The sequence below is a fragment of the Octopus bimaculoides genome, chromosome 18 (genome assembly GCF_001194135.2).
Source record: "Octopus bimaculoides isolate UCB-OBI-ISO-001 chromosome 18, ASM119413v2, whole genome shotgun sequence".
Classification (NCBI taxonomy): Eukaryota; Metazoa; Mollusca; class Cephalopoda; order Octopoda; family Octopodidae; genus Octopus; species Octopus bimaculoides.
The window spans coordinates 47029208-47034933 of record NC_068998.1 but is presented as its reverse complement, the minus strand read 5'-3'; the positions used below and the strand labels follow the sequence as shown (position 1 = coordinate 47034933).

The window sequence follows — 5726 nt, the reverse complement described above, 5'->3', positions numbered from 1 at the left end:
TGGTGTGCACACATACCCATCGCTACCCTGACACCTTGAAGCGTTTCATACATACATGTGTGTATGTATTTGTGTGTGTGTGTGTGTATGTATATATATACATATATATATTTTTTTTGGGGGGGGGGGCCTTTTTACACTAAGAAAGTTGGGGCATAGAGTTGTTAGAGAATAAAATAAAATAAAAATTACGCAACAAGAGAGAAAAGAAAAACAAACAAAAGGAAAATAACAAAGTAAGTAAAACAACAATTTGTAAGAGTCTAGCATCTTAACCAGGAGGATAGGATGCTTCTCAAACCACTTTAGCAAGTTGAAACATTTGGAATATATATCAGCAGTACCGCTACACCACCGAATAAACGTTTGTTGTTATTATTGTTGTTGTTGTTGATTTTTTTCAGGGCTGAAGAGTGGTGGTGTGGGAGGGGGAAATAGTAGTAGTAGTAGGAGGAGGAGGAGGATGTGGAGTAAAATGTGACAAATAATGGTAAAAAAAAAAATACAAAAAATACACACCAATTTGAAGTTTATGTTTTTAAACTTCTGGAAGATTTTCAAAATTGATTCAAAGCTGTTTTTCTTTCTTTTTTTCTGTTTTTGGTTCCCCACCCTCCAATATTGTCCAAAAAATGTCTGTGGAAATTCTTTAGAATTGATTCCAAATTCTTTAAAATTTTGTTATTATTTCTTTGCTTTTTTTTTTTTTCCTCCTAAGAAAATATTTCTCTAGAACATTTTTAAAATTCGTTCAGAGATTAATATTATTGTTATATTTCTTATCTCTTGAAATATTCCGGAGAAATATTTGTCCAATTGCAGGTACCAAACAATTTAAAATGGCACTTTATTTATTTATTTATCACGGTTTTTGTTTTGTCTTTTCTCGTTCTATTTCAAGTTATTTATTTTTTCTTCTTTTTCTATTCTTTTTCTCTTTCTTTGAATTCTTCTTGTTTTCTGCTTCTTTCTTTCTTTCATTCTTTCTTTCTTTCATTCTTTCTTTTCTTTTCTCTCTTTACATTAGCTTTCTATTTTTCTTTCAATGCCTACATTAATTTCATTCATATATATATATATATATATATATATATATATATATGTATGTATGTATGAACGTATGTATGTATATTGTCCCCTTCTGTTGCTTCATAGCCTTTTTTCATTTTCTGATGGGACATGCCCCTTCTCATATAAACATTTATTCCATTATTAACCATTTCACTTTTCTTTTCTTTCTTTCTTTCTTTCCTCTTTTGCCTTCCCCCTTTCTTTCTTGAAGCAGTAGAAATAGTAGTAGTAGTAGTAGTAGTAGTAGTTCGTATCATCTTTTTCCATTGTGCACGTCACCAATTGGTTAATTAGTAATTCATTATTCCCAATTTTCCTCGTTAAGGCCTGTTTCTTTATTATTTATTCATTAACTTCTTTCTTTTTGTTTTTTTTCTTTCTTTTCTTTCCGTCTTCATTTGCTGCATTGTTCATATGGAGGAGTGGGGGCAGGTAATCACTTGATTAAAATTAATCAATAATTTAATTAATTAATTCGTTTGATTAACTAATAATTATCCGATTTATCTGAAATTCCACATATTGTAAAAGATCCAGTAGAAGACGTTAAACAAACCAAATACCAGCGGGAAGGTGTACCGCGCCACCTTGTCGAAGAATCGCGCCGATTGCTTGTTGTTAGGAATGCCGTGGTCGCCTTCTGTATCTGGTCCGTTCTCTTGCTGCAACGGAACAACATGGAAAGTATAGTAAGAAGTGAAGGACAGTGTTGTTAATAATAATAATAATAATGATAATAATAATAATAATAATAATAATAATAATAATAATAATAATAATAATAATAATAATACAGCGAATATTCTGCTTAATACCACAGATTTGCTTGTCAGTTGTTTGATGTTAACCAGTTGAGCATGTCCCTTGGTGGCTGACGATATGTGCATCTCTGATCACTCTGATCAGAAATAGTGGGGAAGCGTCGTAGCCATGTGTTGAGAGGAATTCTTTGGGGTTTGAATAATTCATCTCTGAAAATATGGGTGTTTTGCTCATCATCCTTAAACAAACCTTATTCAGGGACCTTTTGAGGGGGATGGGCTACTCGACATGAAGAAAATTCTAACTGGGCCCCACCTGCGAGGTCATGCGCTGTTTATCTTGATATGAGATCACCATGTTGCGCACATATGGTTGTGATGCATGTGCCTGGTGTACCCTTATCAGACGGGTAGTCATGATGGGTATACTGGGCTTCGTATATTTTACCCCAGTGTCACTTTGATGGCATACACTGCTCTCTCACTCAATAATAATAATAATAATGATAATAATAATAATAATAATAAAAGTGCTTTCTAATTGATGTATCAATACCAGCAGATGATAACATTTCTCTAAAAGAAATGGAGAAACTTTCAAAATACAAAGACCTGGAAATAGAGGTAACTCGAATGTGGAATCTAAAAACAGAAACAATTCCTATCATAGTAGGTGCCTTAGGTATAATAAAAAAATATTCAGACAAATACATAACAAAAACAGCAGGACTAACAAGTATATATAATGTACAGAAAATTGCACTACTGGGTACTGCACACATCCTACGCAAAAAGCACTTTCAATACAATAACCATAAGAGCATCACAGCAAACCAAGGCACACAGAGCTGCGCTCGGTAGTGAAGTGAAAGCACGCTATAAAAATAAAACTACTAAATAGTAACAGTAATAATAATAATAATAATAATAATAATAATAATAATAATAATCTTTTCTATTCTAGGCACAAGGCCCGAAATTTTTGGGGAGCCAGGGACCAGTCGATTAGATCGACCCCAGTATGCTACTGGTACTTAATTTATCAACCCCCCCCCCAAAAAAAAACAAAGGGTGAAAGGCAAGTTGACCTCGGTGGAATTTGAACTCAGAACGTAAAGATGGATGAAATACTGCTAAGCATTTCAATTACATAGACCCCCATAGTCAGCTGGTACTTTATTTTATCGACCTCAGCAAGATTTGAACACAGAACATAGAAGAAAATCTGGAAGAACGATCACAAAGCAATTTTTCCTTTTCCTCATATCCTAATGATTCTGTCAACTCACTGTGTTATATTACTATATTTTAACGTGTATAAGGACCCCTCATGCATAAGGAAACCCCCTAATTTTCAGGGCTTAAAATTTGGAAAAAAAAGTTTTGTAAGGCAATCTATTGTGCACGTCACCAATACTATCCATGTATTAGAAACTCCCATATTTTTTAAACCTAATTTTTAACAAAAAAGGGTTCCTTGTACACATTAAAATGCAATAATTATAACAATAATTATAATAATAATTAATAATTCTGGTAATTTCAGTCAATCATTTTGAGGGTAGTTGGGTGGGCATTCTATTACATTGACCGAATATTTGACTGGTTCTCATTTTATTGTAGCAAAAAGAAACTTAAGTTCAACCCAAGTGGGATTTGAACTCAGAACATTAACTACTGCAAAGTATTTTTCCAACGTTCCTATCTGTCTACAAGTTATTAATATATTTCTCCTGTTACTGTTAGTTATGTATTCTAACCAAGGTTCTTCTAGAGGGGAGGCGTACAATTGATTAAAGCTGTTCCTCCTATTTGTGACGTACTTATAAATGCAGTCTCGGGGAAAACACTTGGTAGTCAATTGGCTGCTAAAAATAGCAGCTAAATCACCTCAAACTATGATTTACCAATTTAAAAAAAAAAAACGATAGTCGTAGATACACTATTACTGAAATATAATAATAAATAAACAGGACGGCCGCGACTAGAATGTCTTTAGCCATAGATCTGCTCGATTATCCGAGATTATCGAATTTATTGAAAGAAAATAAAGCTTAGGTGGTATTGAAGACTACTCAAAACTTCTTGTGAAAAGAATATCGTCAAGGGAGGTAACTCCAATATGATAATTTTTATCGAAGTTTCTGGATAGCTGTGACATAAAATATAAGGGTGGATCTGGTGTTTTCAAGCCAATATATACATTCTACATTATGGCTTTGTATATGTATGTATGTATGTATATAATAGCTAATATATACGCCCTGCACTATAGGCAATATAGACACCACTTTTCGTAGCCATTATATACACTCTGTGTCGTTCATTTGGACAATCGAGACCTATGACTTTGAGATGAATCTAGTATCTAAAGTCAATATATATATATATATACTTAACTTGTATTATAGCCAACTTATAACCTGCGTCATGCATCATTTTTATGATCAACGCTTTTTGTTTTTTTGGTCTGGTCTTTGTTACACAGAATCTCTGTAGGCGTCAGACCAACAAGGTTGACAGACTTGCAATAACATGCATATTATCGTCGTAAAAAAAGTGAAAGTATATTGTCCTAAAAACAAGAAAGTAAAATGCTATCGAAACCGGAAGTGACGACAGTGACAGCCCATAATTTCATGTAACCAATATATTTGACACTCTCTTGCTCACGTGTACATCAGTCGAATTATTCTTGATATAGTCAAACAGCTCTTCTCAAAAAAAGGTGGGGAAAGGAATTCATTTGTATAAATCGAACGAATCTACAGGAACAAGCCACCGCTTCCCATTAGTTCTTTCTGCACAACTCATTAACTATGCAGGAGTATAGCATTGCTCAAAGGGTAATTGTATGGCTATCACGTGTCAACAGGAAAACCACCGAATTGCTACCTCAGTAGTGTCTGCTATGGGTATACGAAAGGGTACTGAAAGGCTGCTGGCTTTTGGGATAAAAGAAAATACCAGAGGATCAGTTAATTAGGACTTTATTCAACATACTCCCCTCTCAGATTCACACACTTATTGCAGCAGTCCTTCAGTTTTTCTAAGCCCTGTAAAAGAACTCGGAAGATTGGGCCTTCAACCGGGCCTTTTGCGACACCTTTGAAGCCAGGAACTTTTCAGCACCCCTTCGTATTACTTACCACATCAATAGAATATACTATACATGTTGGTATGTGTGTGCATAATACAATGAGGAGTTCTCTATATTCTTTTAACGAAATTATGTTACGGTGCGCTATTCTCAACACTTCTGGTTTAAATCGCATTTCCTTTCATTTTTAGGACAATTTACTTTCAATTTTTACATCAGTAAACTACATATTAATCCAGACTTGTTACCCATCTTTCATCCATTACTTTTATTCATTGCATAAAATAACATATCTGAATTACGTAAACAATAGTAATGTAGGGCTACCGATTTCTAAGGGGTTAAATCCAGCTTAATGATCTTCGGTCGGTGTGTTTACATCCCTGTACCGTAGCGGTTCGGCTCAAAGGGCCGATAGATTAAGTACTGACTTTGAATTCTGGAATCGATTTGCCCGACTAAAACCCATCAAGGCGGTGCCCCACCACGGTCGCAGTCCAATGACTGAAACAATCATAAAATAAACGATAAAATATATATATACATACATACACGGGTGTGTATATTATATATTTTTATAGTACTGAGTTGCTTTCCCATTCTGTTATTTATTTCCATTAATCTCCTTTAAAATAATCATTATTCTGCGACTGATCAACTCTTCCTTTACTCCCAGCCTCCTACTCTCTCTCTCTCTGTCATGCACTCTATCCCTCTTTCTACTCCCTCTATACTTACTTCCTTCTTCTCTGTATACCCTCTCCTCACTCTATCTCTGACGCATTCAGATGCTC

At 34.5% G+C, this 5726-nt stretch overlaps 1 long non-coding RNA gene across 1 annotated transcript; it reads right to left on the bottom strand.

The window, feature by feature from the left end:
- Positions 1-252: 252 nt before the first annotated feature.
- LOC128249845 (uncharacterized) lies at positions 253-4554 on the bottom strand. The gene is made up of 2 exons (XR_008265966.1): positions 4233-4554; positions 253-1733 (listed from the first exon to the last, which is right to left on the bottom strand). It is a non-coding gene; the product is annotated as an uncharacterized LOC128249845 (long non-coding RNA).
- Positions 4555-5726: the final 1172 nt, after the last annotated feature.